Source organism: Macrobrachium nipponense, chromosome 3 (assembly GCF_015104395.2).
Source record: "Macrobrachium nipponense isolate FS-2020 chromosome 3, ASM1510439v2, whole genome shotgun sequence".
NCBI lineage: Eukaryota > Metazoa > Arthropoda > Malacostraca > Decapoda > Palaemonidae > Macrobrachium > Macrobrachium nipponense.
Genome location: NC_087202.1, coordinates 139,793,955 through 139,811,454, shown reverse-complemented (window position 1 = coordinate 139,811,454; position 17,500 = coordinate 139,793,955). Strand labels below are relative to the sequence as shown.

Genomic DNA, 17,500 nt, shown 5'->3' with positions numbered 1-17,500 from the left:
TGAAATTTATTCATAATTTCTAATTATTTTCTTCACTTCATTGTTCAGATTACTAATGGACACATAATGGGGTTCTTCCATTTACTCCAGAAGTTTTACAAAAACGGGACAGCTGTTTCGTCAACCTATACGTATTGACGTTATCAAGCGTACTGATACAAATATGAGCCTACATGCGTTTTGTGACGCCATGAGGACGGAAAGGTAGTACAATGTTTAGATACCTAGTTTTAAATATTTACAAAAGACTATAGTGAAACATAAAATAAGACAAATAAATAAATATATTAACAACTGAAATTATATCAAAAGTTGAATGTAAGTTATTATATGCACATTATAAATAAATATATATTAATTACATATATGTTTAATTCATTAAATGTCAGTGTGCTCCTGTCCGCGTGTGGTGGTCTTGTTCCACGCGGTTGAAGGGCTGCCTCCTACACGAGGGAAAGGATCGATCTGCCTCGCGTTGGATGTTAAGGTTGGGGCGTTGCATGGGATGCTGACTGCTTCTGATATCAATAAACGATTGTAGTTGCCTTCCTTGTGTAATATTTTGGTGTTTGTGAGAAGTTCTTGTAAGGATGGTTTTTTATTGTGTGTATCCACAAAGTGTTGGTGAATAGCGCCTTGGTTTCTGTGGGCCTGCATGCGACGTTTAAGTGTAGTGGTTGTGTGTCCGATATAGCATTTTTGGGGGGATTGACATTGCTCGTCAGCACAGACAAACTTGTATACTATATCAGATTTAACCTCTTTCTTCGTCGATGGAGCCGTAATATTTTTCATTACCAGTGAGGCCGTAAGGTTTGGATTGCAGTAAATTCTTGCTGTTATTTTGTTATATGGTGCTAGGGGGTGGTTCCTCTTTGCAGTATACCAAGAATGGCTTTCCTTTCATCTTCGTGTTGTTTGTTGTATGATATCTGATGGTATATCACTATTTCTTTGTCTTTGTCTTGTGTGTTGTCCCTCGGGGTCGGGTTATGGAAAGCTTCTAATCTCTTTTTGACAACTTGCTGGATCATGTCATCTGGGTAGCCGTTATTTGTGAGCAGCTGTTGAACTCTGTTGATTTCTTCGTTCGTCGCTTTCCACGTCGAACAGTGTGTTATGGCACGTTTTATGTATGCATTTACCACAGATCGTTTATATGCATCAGGGCATTCTCCTCTAGCATTTAAGCATCTCCCAGCATCTGTCTTTTTAGTGTATACGGTGGTATTGTATTTGTTGTTTTTCTGGGTCACAAGTACGTCCAAGAAGGGGAGCATTTTCTCATCACTTTTTTCTACCGTAAAATTTAATGTAGAATTAGCTGAGTTTATTTACTAATTCATCTATGTCATTTTCGCCCTTTGTTGTGACAAAGATATCATCAATATATCTCCCATAGATTATGGGTTTTGGGTGTTCTTCAAAAGTGACCTCTTCTGTGTGTGCCATGTATGCGTTTGCAAAAAGAACCCCAAGGGGGTGTGTGTTGTTATTCTCCTGATTTGGAGATAAGCATCAGAGGAAGACCCGTAATATTTCCAGTGGAAATCTGTGAGGCTTTTCATTATTAATCTGGGCTGATGCCGAACCTCTACCAACAAGGTTTCATCTCTCCCTAACGTTCCCGAGGCTGATTCCGTCAAGGTATTTCGTTTATTATATTTGCTTTCCCATATGAATGTCTAATTATACCTACGGTATTGCTGTTTTGGTGATCTAAGTTAGCCTACTGTAACCAAATATAGATTCTTGACAAACTCATCCTGTCAGTAGCTATTTGAATACGGTTGTTTTTCAAGGTGTACTTGATAAGCTGTGGTAAAAAATTGCCTTTTTGAGGTGTATTCTTTTTTTATAACCTTCCAGATGTCCTTACCTGATTGGTACAAATATATGAAAAGTTTTCTATTGAATATTTTTTGCTTTCGATTTTTAATTTTCATACATTGTGTACAAACAAATGAAAAAGTTTTTATTGAATATTTTTGCTTTTGATTTTTACTTTTCATACATTGTGTACAAACAAATAAAAAAGTTTTTATTGGGTATTTTTTGCTTTTGATTTTTACTTTTCATACATTGTGTACAAACAAATAAAAGTGATAATATAATTCAGTATTGAATATTCTTACGTGATTTTTGCTTAAAATTCATTGCGTGCAAAGAATTAAAATGAGCATTTCATTAGTATGCAATACTTTTAGCAATTATAGGAGTACAGAATACTACCTATTTACGGAGTTACAGTAGACTTTCTACTGAGCTGAACTAGAGTAGAATAATTGATGCATAAATTGATTAGAACTACGATAAAATAAAATAAATATGGGCGACACTTTTTTTCCAAACTCTTTCAATAGAAAACTTTATACAAATATTCAACCTGTATTAATTAAAGCCTGGGATGACGGTAGTATATGAATATACTACTATTTTCATACAAGTTCACACTCAATGGCCAAATATGCCTTAAATTAAGTGCATAAATGTGTTATTTTTTTACATATAGATTTTTGGCATTATGCCAAGTACTGGGGCAACTAAGGCAATTCAGCGCTAAAACGGAAATTGAAAGTAAAAGGTTTGAAAGGTGTTACAGACAGGAGGAAAACCTCGCCGTTGCGCTATGAACCACTTGTTAGGAGAGGGTGGACAATAAGATGGAAAAAAGATAATATGAACGGAGGTACAGTAAAATGAATGAAAGTAGTTGCTGTTATGCGCCAAAAGGACGCTGCAAAGAACCTTAAGTAATGCCTACACTGCATCGAATGAGGTGTACTGATGGCATTATCCCCATATGGGGTGCATAAACTTGTCATCAAAATCGTATCATCCACATTTCATTTAAGCATTAGGCAGTTATTATTTTAATAATGTACATAATACCTTTTTATAGCCCGAAACAACAGGCAGTAACGTCTGAAAAACGTTCCATGCTCGGTGCTTTTAAATTCGTCACTTTCAAAGTTCAAGATTCTTGATGGGAGTCGAAGTGCCGTGAAGTTCTTGGCCTCCGGTCTGAAGTCTGTAGTGCCAATTACAGGTCATATACCATCATTTTTACCATACCATCAACTTTACCATCTTGTATATTGTTTGATTCATCTCATGAGTTATTGCAACTTTTTATAAATGGCGTTAAACACGCATTTTCAAGTACACTATTTATCAACTCACAATCAAAAAGTATTATTTATGCATTAAATATCGACTTTGTGAGTAGGAATTAACAAGCACTGAGCACTATTACCAAGAGGGAAAAGCCAATAACGGTTAATATATTTCACGGTGTATCTCATTTGAAGAATATATTGTTGTTGAATTAGTAATGAATTATGTTTGGATAGATCTTAATAAAATTTATAGGTCATACAAGACGTAAATCGTGAAATGGGGAAGTTTTTCTTAGGTATTGTGTATTGTGACTGGCAGTAATGGCTATGAGCCCGAGCGTAGCTAAATAGGTGTGGCTTGTGACGTCATGGATCAGCTCCACGCGCTTTGATTGGTCCTAAGTTTCCTTTATCCCTATTCTCTTCCAGACTTGGGAAATATGCGTCCCGGTGACGAGACACGGTCTGAATGGCGTGTGGAGTGGAATCTGTCTTCCAATTTCTTTAGTGCAGACTTATGAAAAGACTGATACCAGAAGGGAAGTCAAAATATCAAGGTGCTTTGAAGTCGTATTTTGCACATTAAGAAATATTGGGACTCTGATTCATGTATTGATGCTCAGTAGCAAAATGAACGCATGGCTTGTCTGCAATACACTGACCGGGGTTTTAGTAAATAATGTACTGCAGCATGTAATTTTTAAAAAGTTGTGGGATGGGGGGTGGGGGGGGGGTGGGGGGGGGGGGGGTGTCGGAGGCGGGGACGGACATGGCATCTATATCCTTAGTTTTTCCTATTTGGTGAAAAAATCAGTTATAATACGACATTCACAGAGCCTGTTTTGATGCGATCTTGATTCGATTTTTCATGCAGACAAATTTACTTCGTTTGCAGCACGACTGTCAGAGGGTTCCTTTAATACTAGACTGTAACTGAATGATGACACAAAGTAACAATTGTACAATATCCTCTTGCTAACACGGGATCATTAGTGCTTCCATACTCATCTAGAATTTCGTCTATGTCTTTGACTAAACACTTTCCACAAAGAACTGGTTGTGTGAACGTTTCATGTAGAAATCAAGCATCATAAATCAATCCCAATTCATACCTTAATTAGCGAAAAAACTGAAATCTATGAAATCAACCTGAAGTTGGCTGAAATTTGTATATTTTTGACTTAGTGAAAATGTCATCTATTTTTAATCATGCCAAATCGTGATATTACTGGAAATGAAATTCGTTTTTAGAATTGTTGCTATAACGGTATGTTGTCATATTGTTCAGCCGTGTGCGGTGAAGCCACACTATGTCTTAAACAGTAAGCTTCAAAAATTCTAGACAGTTTAAGCTTTCGAGGTTTCAGAAACATTTTGCTTTGACAGATCAGGGTCGTAAAACCTTTTGCACAATGATACAAAGGAACAAAGGGAACGATGAGGACTGTCAATTCTGTCTCTGTGTCACTTACCATTGAATTAGCAGCTGTAAATCTTGTTTCGTCGAATACTTCAAACAGTTTTTTTTTCATTTAATTTCGTGTACCTCTGTAATCTTAGCCGAATCCGATTAAATATTTTATTTGAACGACAAAGAAGGCAAGTGAATGGCATCTGTATATGAACTCTGGATAGATTAGGGAATAATGGTTGGAGGGGAATTACAAGCCATTACAAGAGGCAGGCTACCTACTGATCCTGTAATGAATCAAAGTGATGACTGATTGAGCCTTATTAGCCTCCATCTGAATTATATTAACGTTCTTTGGAGAGCATATAATTCCATTAAAGGGTATCTGAACAGGCCATCATACAGTCATATTAGTACCTGACAACCAGCTTCCAGTTCAAAGGGGATAAGCTTCTTTCATGGATAAAATCAGATTTAGGAATCTTCTGAAAAACACTGAGACTCTCTCAGAGTTCAGATCGAAATCTATCGTTTTCAGTTTATATGTATAGGAAGATCCCTCCCGAACTTTGTAATCAAATTCTCTGACTGCACCATCAAAATAACTATCATATTCTTGGAAGTTATGAAGAGGTCTTGCATATATATATATATATATATATATATATATATATATATATATATATATATATATATATACATATATATATATATATATATATATATATATATATATATATATATATATATATATATATATATACATATATATAATATATATATATATATATATATATATATATATATATATATATATATATATATATATATATATATATATGCAAGACCTCTTCATAACTTCCAAGAATATGATAGTTATTTTGATGGTGCAGTCAGAGAATTTGATTACAAAGTTCGGGAGGGATCTTCCTATAATATAAACTGAAAACGATAGATTTCGATCTGAACTCTGAGAGAGTCTCAGTGTTTTTCAGAAGATTCCTAAATCTGATTTTATCCATGAAAGAAGCTTATCCCCTTTGAACTGGAAGCTGGTTTGTCAGGTACTAATATGACTGTATGATGGCCTGTTCAGATACCCTTTAATGGAATTATATGCTCTCCAAAGAACGTTAATATAATTCAGATGGAGGCTTTAATAAGCTCAATCAGTCATCACTTTGATTCATTACAGGATCAGTAGGTAGCCTGCCTCTTGTAATGGCTTGTAATTCCCCTCCAACCATTATTCCCTAATCTATCCAGAGTTCATATACAGATGCCATTCACTTGCCTTCTTTGTACATATATATATATATATATATATATATATATATATATATATATATATATATACATATATATATATATATATATGTATATATATATATATATATATACATATATATATATATATATATATATATATATATATATATAAAGATATATGTCACGAAGGAAAAATAAACGAAGGAGGTCTGCAAGATCTTTCGACGTTAAAAGTCCTTTACTGAGCAGAGACTTTTAACGTCGAAAGATCTTGCAGACCTCCTTCGTTTATTTTTCCTTTGTGGCATATATCTTTATTTAAGGATTTATCACGTTCCTAACTTTCGTGATTCAGTTATACATTACATACAATATAGATATATATATATATATATATATATATATATACATATGTATAATATGATAGATATATAGATAATATATATATAATAGATATATAAATAATATATATATATATTATATATTTATTATATATATACTAGATAAATTAATTTTAATTTTATCTTCTAAGGGCAACAATTTTTACACGGATACAACATTCATTGAATAGAATGGCTTTCTCACTGTTAACCAGCTTTTTTTAAATTGCTTCATATTTTCTAATTATTTTCTTTACTTCATTGTTCAGGTTACTAATGGACACATAATGGGGTTCTTCCATTTACTCCAGTATTTTACACGCGACATCTGTTTCGTCAACCTATACGTATTGACGTTATCAAGCGTACTGATACAAATATGAGCCTACATGCGTTTTGTGACGTCATGAGGACGGAAAGGTAGTACAATTGCCCGATACCTAGTTTTAAGTATTTACAAAAGACTATGGTGAAACATAAAATAAGACAAATAAATAAATATGTTAACAACAGAAATTACATAAAAAGTTGAAAGTAAGTTATTATATACACATTATACATAAATGTATATTAATTACATATATGTTTAATTCACTGAATGTCAGTGTTGCGCTCCTGTCCGCGTGTGGTGGGTTTGTTCCATGCGGTTGAAGGGCTGCCTCCTACATGAGGGCAATGATCGGTCTGCCTCACGTTGGATGTTAAGATTGGGGCGTTGCATTGCGATACTAACTGCTTCTGATATCAATAAACGATTGTAGATGCCTTCCTTGTGTATTATTTTGGTGTTTGTGAGAAGTTCTTGTAGGGATGGTTTTTTATTGTGGGTATCCACAAAGTGCTGATGAATGGATCCCTTGGTTTCTGTGGGGCCTGCATGCGACGTTTGAGTGTAGTGGTTGTGTGTCCGATATAGCATTTTTGGGGGGACTGACATTGCTCGTCAGCGCAGACAAACTTGTATACTATATCAGATTTAACCTCTTTCTCCGTCGATTGGGCCGTACTATTTTTCATTACCAATGAGGCCGTAAGGTTTGGTTTGCAGTAAATTCTTGCTGTTATTTTGTTATATGGTGCTAGGGGGGTGGTTCCTCTTCGCAGTATACCAATGATGGCTTTCCTTTCATCTTCGTGGTGTTTGTTGTATGGTATTTGATGGTATATCACTATTTCTTTGTCTTTGTCTTTTGTGTTGTTCCTCGGGGTCTGGTTATGGAAAGCCTCTAATCTCTTTTTGACAACTTGCTGGATCATGTCATCTGGATAGCCGTTATTTGTGAGCAGCTGTTGAACTCTGTTGATTTCTTCGTTAGTCGCTTTCCACGTGGAACAGTGTGTTATCGACCTAATTATCTACTACCAGAATCGGAGGATGCGCGACCTTATTATGAAAATTAGCCCCTCTCCACAGGTATGAGACCCCCTGAAGCAGACGCATGTGGTGTACCACTATACATGCCCAGTCCGCGGTTGCAGCGGCGCCTACGTTGGTATGACTACCATTCGCCTGTCGAAGAGACTCTCATGCCACGCCCAAGAGGGGGCTATCAAGAATCACGCACGCACCAAACATCAAGAGGCCATCTCCCGGGATGTGATCATCCAAAACACGAAGATCATCGGGAAGGCCCCTGATGCCCGTCGGTTACGCCTGCTGGAGGCGCTTCTCAACCAGCAAGTGAAACCTACACTAAATACGACGCAGGAAGAATTTCTCCTCCTACGAGTACGAGAAGACCTGCCACCAACAATTACACCACCGAACACGACAACTCCACGGAAGACAACGCCCCCGAACGAGATACTCCTGCAGCCAACCATAATCAAGTAAGCCGTGACGTCCCGCAGCATAGCGAAACGCCCATCGACGTAACCGCGCCGCTAAGGAGGTCAAGGCGGCTGCAGGACTTACAGTATCGCAACCATCAACGCGTGAAAAGTGGCTTGAGACCCGGTTCAAGCCACCAATGAAAACGAAGACCTACCGCCACCAGCCAATAGTAGATCAGCATGGGGCAGACCCCCTGGTGTCAACTCCAAATATAAACGAGGACGCACACCGCTCTAAGATCAGTCCACCCTCAGCTTCCCAGCCCGAGGATGTCTGGCAGCTCCAGACGAAAGCTCGCTTGCTTCAAGAAAGAGAGAGAGAGAGAGAGAGAGAGAGAGACATATATATATATATATATATATATATATATATATATATATATATATATATATATATATATATATATATATATATATATATATCGTTAATGACTTTGATAACTATGGTATCATAGTTTATCTGTAAAATTCAAATATATACACCAATTTTGACTCTATTTGATCATGACCTCCATAGGCGCTCTACTAGCCTGTCTAAGTAGCACGGAAAAAGCAGCTATTCGGAAAATAGAGAAGAATCTCTACAAGTGTAATGAATGCTGAAGTAGCCATTACTTTTTAATAAATATAATAATAATAATAATAATAATAATAATAATAATAATAATAATAATAATAATAATAACAATATATTTTTTTTGCTCTATCACAGTCCTCTAATTTGACTGGGTGGTATTATAGTGTGCGGTTCCAGGTTGCATCCTGCCTCCTTAGGAGTCCATCACTTTCTTACTAAGTGCGCCGTTTCTAGGATCACACTCTTCTGCATGAGTCCTGGAGCTGCTTCAGCCACTAGTTTTTCCAGATTCTTTTTTCAGGGATCTTGGGATCGTGCCTAGTGTTCCTATGATTATGGGTACAATTTCCACTGGCATATCCCTTATCCATCTTATTTCTATTTTCAGGTCTTGATACTTATCCATTTTTTAACTTTCTTTCTCGGCAACTCTGGTGTCCCATGGTATTGCGACATCAATGAGTGATACTTTCTTCTTGATTTTGTCAATCAACGTCACGTCTGGTCTATTTGCACGTATCACCCTATCTGTTCTGATACCATAGTCCCAGAGAATCTTTGCCTGATCGTTTTCTATCACTCCTTCAGGTTGGTGTTCGTACCACTTATTACTGCAAGATAGCTGGTGTTTCTTGCACAGGCTCCAGTGGAGGGCTTTTGCCACTGAATCATGCCTCTTTTTGTACTGGTTCTGTGCAAGTGCCGGGCATTTGCTTGCTATGTGGTTTATGGTTTCATTGCGCTTCCTACGTATGGGAGAGATTATTATTATTATTATTATTATTATTATTATTATTATTATTATTATTATTATTATTATTGTTATTATTATTATTTCCTTTCCAACAACACTTACATATGTACTTGAAATTAGTTCCATATAATACAGTGAGTGACTGCTGATGTGAAAGAGCTGGCTCAGAAAATTCAGTAGAGTCTGTAGCCATGAACTTCATCACTTACAGAGTATTTGTACTTTTCATTTCATCGCAGTTGGATCCGGTGTAACTTTTTTCCTTCGATACTGAAGAAGGCTTTTTCTTTCTGGGCTCTTTTGAGGGGGAAGACCCTTCTCCACTGACAGGTAATTCATTCAGCGTTCATTATATCTCTGCACTGACATTTAAACCGATTCCTCTCTCTCTCTGTCTCTCTCTCTCAAGAAGAAAAATTGCTAAATTCTATAAAGGAAAAGGTATGATAAACAGTATACATATGTAATGTATATATAGATATATTATCGTCCTCTTTTAATTTATAGAATTTAGCAGTTTTTTGTTTTTCAGAGAGAGAGAGAGAGAGAGAGAGAGAGAGAGAGAGAGAGTATTATAAACGCACGCACACATACACTTGCAACTAGGTAAAATTACTCTTATGCATAAGCTCCTGGTGAATTTTATATAAATTGAGATAGCTTTTTGTCAGAATGAAAATTTGTATTTTTGCATCCATCGTGAAAACAATTAAATCAACGTTTGCCTGTGCGATGAGGCAAGTGGACGTTGCAAAGAACGAGGACTCCTTTCAACATCTTCCAGTAGTGTCTATTGAATAAAGTAGTTTTATTGATTTTCCTATCTATCTGTCTATCTGTCACTATTCCTTATTTCCATTCCAGAAGAGGCCTCAAAGCCAGCTGGGTCCTTTGGAGGAAAGACGTACTAAGACCAAAGACGCTCTGACCTGTCAGCCTCTGAAGAGAGACCATAAGAAACACACGTCCCTCGAATTCCTCTGCTTTCCGACCCTTGTTGTTTGAAGACAACATCGCTTTTATGCATTGTGACTTTTGGAACAGTATCTTCCTTTAATGGAGAGGATTTTAAGACTCGAGATTATTTTCTTTGGTTTCCCTTCGAAAACGTCCTTCCCAGTGGGTAAACTACATTAACATATTACCAGCCATTTTGGCAAAGCAATTCATTTTTAGTGTGGTCGGGTAAATGGATATTAGCGATGAAACCCACAAAACAGTCACATATAAATATTTTGCTGGTGGTGCTTTTTACCAAATGTTGCACCTTTACGCTTCCTTATATGGTAATTACATACTGATGAGAGAGAGAGAGAGAGAGAGACAGAGAGAGAGAGGTAGCACGAGTCTGATTTGTACATGTATATATATATATATATATATATATATATATATATATATATATATAATTCTATACAATATTATATATTTTATATATATATATATTATATATATATTTATATATATACATATATTATATATAATATAAATAGTATATATATATATATATATATATGCACACACACCACACACACACACACATATATATCTATATAATATATATATAATATATATAATATTAATATATAAGTATAAATATATAATACTATATAAATATATAAAATAGTTATAAATATATATAACTAATATATATATTATAATATAGTATATATATATAATATAGTATATACACTATATATAGTATATATTATATATAATTATATACTACACACACCAGCAACACACACCAACAACACACACACCAACACACACATATATATATATATATATATATATATATATATATATATATATATATATATATATATATATATATATATATATAGGCAGAAGCCAGGTACTATGTCGTACCCCTAAGTAAATGGGGATACAATCCACAATGAAGTAAATTCCTCTTGTAGTTTAAAATATATATTCTTGTAAAGGATTAAAGCTTTAATCCTTTACAAGAATATATATTTTAAACTACAAGAAGATTTTACTTCATTGTGGATTGTATCCCCATATAATATATATATATATATATATATATATATATATATTATATATTATATAATATATATATATATATATATATATATATATATATATATATATATATATATATATATAGATATATATATATATATATATATATATATATATATATATATAGTATTATATATGTATATATATATATCTTATATATAAGATATATATATACCATATATAGTCGAGATATATATATATAAAACGCAGTACATACAAATAGAAAAGCCCTCTGACACCTGCAAATAGGTGGAGCTTTTGTTATCCTATTCGTAAACTTTGTTTTAGCCCGACACCTGATCTGTATTATTTCCTACTGGATTAAATCACTCGGCTGTCCTTTCAACAGGACTTCAATGCAGCCATGATTACCTATACATTTTCCTCTTTTTTTTTTTTTACACAATTGGATCAAGTTTATGAAAACTTGCCTTATATTTGTTTCGTGTCAAAGCTCTCGTTTATTGATCTGGGTTCGATTCTAGGTGTTGTGTAGGTGTGTGAGTGGCCGGGCGTTTGTAGGTCTTGTTATGATATAAAATTGACTTCCCAGAACCTGGTGCATTTTAAAATTCCATTTACACGTGAAACTGCAGTAAAGTTGGCAATGGATAATTGCTTTGGGATGAACGAAGCGAACAAAGCCTGGCATTTTCAATTTCACAAGAGACAGTGATCGTTAAAGGCGCCTTTTGTGTTGGAGTCGAAATGCATCCGGAGGGATTCTTAAACGCATGAGTCGAAATATTCATAATAAAAGTGTTCGTGTTCTCGATTGGACATTTATTAACTCTGGTAAGAGATCAGATCTTATGAAAGATAAAACTCTTATGTGGTATTATGAAGAAATTTGTATAGTTGGTAGATGATATCATATCCATCCAATACAAGATCCAATACGAGATCGCTTCCGTCTGTATTTCCTTCTACCTCTTCTTGCTTCTTCCCAATGAACATCGTGTTCTTTGGAAACCGGAATTTTAAGGCAATGACCCCCTTGGACCTTTTCCATATTACATATGAACGGGGTTCATCCTCTGAATAGTAATAGTAAAAGTACAGAAACTGAGCTAATAGAAAAGGATGCTTTATTTGCGCCATTGCATTCAGGATGAGCTACTTAACACTCCGTACGTAATAATTCTTGTCCTAACTCGAATAAGAGTTTCCCCTAGTTTTATTATTAGGAGCAGATGAGTACATAAATCCAGAAGGACCAGTTCCTCCGGATATCCCTCTATGCTGGAAGAGTAATTTTGTTAGGAAAACTCATGAAAGCAAACGGGAAGTGTTTGCCTTTCTTTTACAGGGTCTGAGATGACCTTCAATTGTAAAATTGATTTTAATTAGCCAAAATATAGATTTCATTCAAAAAGGAGGTTCCGCTAAACATCCAACACCCATTTTTCCGCGTTTCATACGTATAATTACTAGTTTCTCCTTTTCTACAAGTCTCCTTCCCTTTCTACTTCTATGTAATTCCATTAGATAGAGGCATGAGCAGTTTTTTTAATGGCTTCATTACATCTCATTCAATCATTTTTGTTGATGAATCTTCAAGAGATTAATACTATAAATTCTCTTTTTGAATCGCGACTCGAAACGGAATGTTCTGTAACAGTCAAGAACTCTTCGGACATTCAATCTCAGATTCATTTTGAAAGTGCTGACAGTTATCTGTGATGCTGAATGAATAACTATTCTTGATTGTTTACGGAGCAGACTCCTTAAGCATTTTGATCCATTCACAAGCTTTTTTGCCGGGATACTCTTGTATAATGAAAAGACAATGAGAAAAATAAAGTAATTTTTCTTATAAAAGATGTGTGGAAATATGGACTAGGAAATCCGTTTGAAGATGAGTATATTGTAGAGTATTATCCACCATTAGAACGCTGTGAACGTTGGAAGTATTTCTTTTTCTAACAGGAATACAAGTTTAATGTTGTGCGTCGAAAAGGGCTGCTTAAATAGATGAGGAAAATGACATTCGGCAATAAAACACAAGTGTTTTATATACAGCTGAAGCAGCATATTTTTACAGACATTTTATTAGTAACTCCAGGGAAACCTCTCGAGTACCGAATGTATGAAGTTTCCTGCTAAATGAAGGCTATCAACGCCTGATGATTACAGGAAGCCACCGTTGATATTTTGCATATTCTTATTCTTCATATCCTTCTCATTTGTTTTTACTAAATGCAGTGTTTTCATCTGGAGGAGGTAGTATTAGGGAGATAGAGGAAACCTAAATAGAATGTCTCAGGTATAAGTGTCTACTAAAACTTTATGAGTGTTCTTATAGTTGCATCAGTAAGTGTAAAAGATTCCTATTTTGTTGTTATTATTATTGTTATTCGACTGGGTGATCTTTATAGTGTGGGGTTAAGGGTTGCATCCTGCCTCCTTAGGAGTCTGTCGCTTTTCTCACTATGTGCGCTGTTTCTAGTCGCACAATCTTCTGCATGAAGCCAGGAGCTACGTCGGCATCTAGTTTTTCCAGGTTCCTTTTCAGGAACCCTGGGTTCGTGCCTAGTGTTCCTATGACTATGGGTACAATTTCCACTGGCATATCCCATATCCTTCTTATTACTATTTTCAGGTCTTGGTACTAATTATTAATATTATTAGTCTGGAAGCTGTGCAATCGGTGAGGAAAGAGCCTGGGCTATAGATTCATTGACCTGCCGATTTCCTTCCATGCATCCTGTCGCCACATAGCAGTGCAACAGTATATAACCTTTGGGACCTTACATAGTCTGGTGATAACTTCAATTACAATCCTCCTTTTCCCGTGTCGTAGAAACGCAGTGTTTCGGTCTTTACCATAGCCGGAATATTATGACTTTCTCTGTGTGTCTTGGCAGCATCCCAAGGTCTTTGGCTTCCGAGCGAAAGTATGGAAGCGAAGGAGCTTTTTACCAATACCTCCGCCCACTGGTCCCCCGCGCATTTTAAGTCGGTGCGTCCTACTCGTTCCACAAAACCACTGCAGATTTGTTGTATTGTGGCGTTACAGTGTAACATCTCGATTATCAACGCTATCGGATAATTTAATGTGAAACAATATGATAGCCTGGCAAAGTTATGGACTTTGGTGTAAAGTAGAGGCGATCAATATTACATGGAAATGCCCTGGTTTCTGCTTTATGTTAAGTAACATTTATTTTAATATTTCTTTCATTTATTGAATATTTTTAACCCTTTTGGCCTTTGTCTCTTATTCGATTTTTAGTAACTGACATCTTCCACTGACGAGCAAAAACTTGAGTGGGAAGTTCGATAGTCAGGCGAATTTCAGTCTTACCCTCTTCCATTAGTATCTTTCTGGGGATGTTAAGAACAATGAAAAATCATCCTCACTGCGAGTAAGTTTTAGAAAGGAGGAAAAATAAATGAAAACGAATGTCGGTTGTTCATTTAACAACTTAGTTGCTATCTATAAGCAAACAGAAACAAGAACAGTGTACAGGAGATATGACATATCTTGATGATGATAGTTTGTAAATCTGTTTTCGGAAAAATTTTCCGTTCAACGCAAACACCTCTTGGTTTGTTGACCTCGTAAACACAGGAGCAGCACTTCTCTGGGTTTACGATTTTTATCTAATAGATATAGTCGCTTTCCTCCTAGGATGTCATTGGTGGATTTTCACCTAAGCGCTCATTTTTGCCTGAATTTGCTAATATGCGCAGGTTTTACGTTGACACGCAGACTTAATATATATATTATATATATATATATATATAGATATATATATATATATATATATATATATATAATATATATATATATATGTATATATATATATATATATATATATATATATATATTATATATATATATATATATATGTATGATGATGTATGTGTGTATGTGTGTATGTTTGCGTGTGAGTGTATGAAACTACATTCAGTTAATGTAACTGGATGGTAATATAAATAAGATTGAAATTCTAAAACGCATCAGCAGGTAAAATTGAAAGTTGACATTGGTGGCAATTCCGGGAATAATTTGATTCCGGAAGATTCTTCTGACCTTCATCTCAATTGATAAAAGTTTTCAACCGAAGTCTTTCCAGTTAAAAGAATTCCATTTTCGCTTTATCCGGAATCCGTATTGCTGTATAGACGATATTCATATAACTGAAATTCTTGAAAGCACAGTTAGCGTCAGTTTCTACGAGTTCTCTATTTACAACATTTCTTTTGTCTTCCATCTTCATAAAAACCACACAGGAAGGAAAGGGAATCTGCGCTTAAAAATAACATCGTATTTGAAGAAAAAATATGCTAGCAAGGCAGAAAGTAACACCTATCTAAAATTTGTATTGTGTTTCGTATGGAAAGGGAATTTTTGCAATCTACCGGAGAGCAAACCACTTGATTCTTATTTAGGAAATATATACGATAATAGTATTAACACAGGTACGGCTAGCACTCATAACTCTTCAAACAATTTAAAAGGAGGAAAAATCAGGGAAAGCGGCAATAAGCTTCATTGCTTTATAATAGAGTACTTAACAAACATTAATTTTGCACCCCTCTACCGCCCCAGATGTGGCCGCCATCTTCAAAAAATGGAATTATTATTATTTATTTTTTTTTTATATCTCGCTTGGAACTATCTTTAGAGAGAAAGATGTAGATACATAATGTAATCTAGATATAATTCTCTATAAAAAAAAGTCTTTCATTCATTTTTATGATACGTTGCGACGTTTTGGTGCCAGACTTGTGAAAATGTTCGCAGCAAGTTTTTTACACTTTCCGTTTCCTTGTATAGTTTTGAAAATCGTCTCCCAGAGCTGACCTTCCTCCTTTATTCTGGCTTAGGACAGACAGTGAATATTGACGCTCACTGGCAAAGCTACCACCCTTGCACCCAACCATCCACCCAAAATGTGATGTTATCAATCGTAGCCGTTGCTACACCAATTCTTGCTGCATAGTTAGAAGTATTGGCTTCCGTGATTGTGTTAGTTTTCTCGCTGTGTATTGCATGACAAGCTATCTTGTGTTCTTTATAGGAAGATGATGAATCTAGTCTGGTCATTTAGTCGAATGGTTGTAAGACAGAAGCTAGGCAGTGAACTCTTATTCTATTCTATTCTGATCATTCTATTCTAGGAGTTTTCTCTCATTGGCATTAGAATGTTTTCTAATCTGGTATCAATAGGATCATCACAGTCATCTTCATCAATAATGATGTCGGTATCTGAGCATGACAGCCCTATGCAAGAAGCACATATCAAAGAACATTTCAGCCTGCCTTCCTACAGCTGCAGGTAGTAGTCATGCAGCCTTTGAGGCATTTGCATGATACAATGTTTAACAGGTCTTGGGGAGCAGGGTCATTATCTATACTGATTGGTACCGTCCTTTTGTAGTCACATTCCAATCCCACTGTGCAGGTAGCCAGTCATTTCTCACCCACTTCTGCACTTGGTGATATGTATTTAAGGAATGAAAAAGGCAGAAGTAGAAATATATATTAATGACTGAAATGCATATTTTTTAAAAATATAATATCGTTTTAGCAAATTTCGTCATCACTGGTAGAGATATAAGTTGCAAGAAAATACCCGATATGAATGTCAAAATTCAGCAAAATTGTAATTCGTTTATGTCTATTAACAGATTCGATTTTTCTGTGTTAGCATCATATAAAGTTATAAAGGTAACTATAACGTTTCTTAAACATCACTGATAAATAGGCCACATTTCCTCTGCCCAAAATCAGGATCACTTCATTTCGTTGCTCCAATCAAATAAGCAAAATCTTTTCTTAATTTGTTGTAATAAAACATGGAGGAGGAGACAGAATCTCAAGCAAGGGAGATGGAGAGAGACAGGATTAAAGCAATGAAAATAGACAGACAGATTGGAGTAAAAGCAAGAAAACTGAGAGATAGAAGGGGGGGGGGGGCGGTGTTGGTTGAAGTAATAAAAAATGACAGACTGGGTGAAAAGCAATGGAAACTGACACAGGAGTAAGGATTAAAACAGTAAACATTAAGAGATATACAGTGTCAAAAAAAAAAAATTAAAAAATTGGGCAGATAGACATATTTAAAGAAATAAAACTTGATAGATAGACAGAATTAA

General features: G+C 35.2%; 1 protein-coding gene across 1 annotated transcript in view; it reads right to left on the bottom strand.

The window, feature by feature from the left end:
• LOC135222542 (formin-2-like) overlaps positions 1-17,500 on the bottom strand; it is a 50,334-nt gene that overhangs the window by 30,305 nt on the left and 2,529 nt on the right. The gene's annotated exons all lie outside the window — the stretch shown is intronic.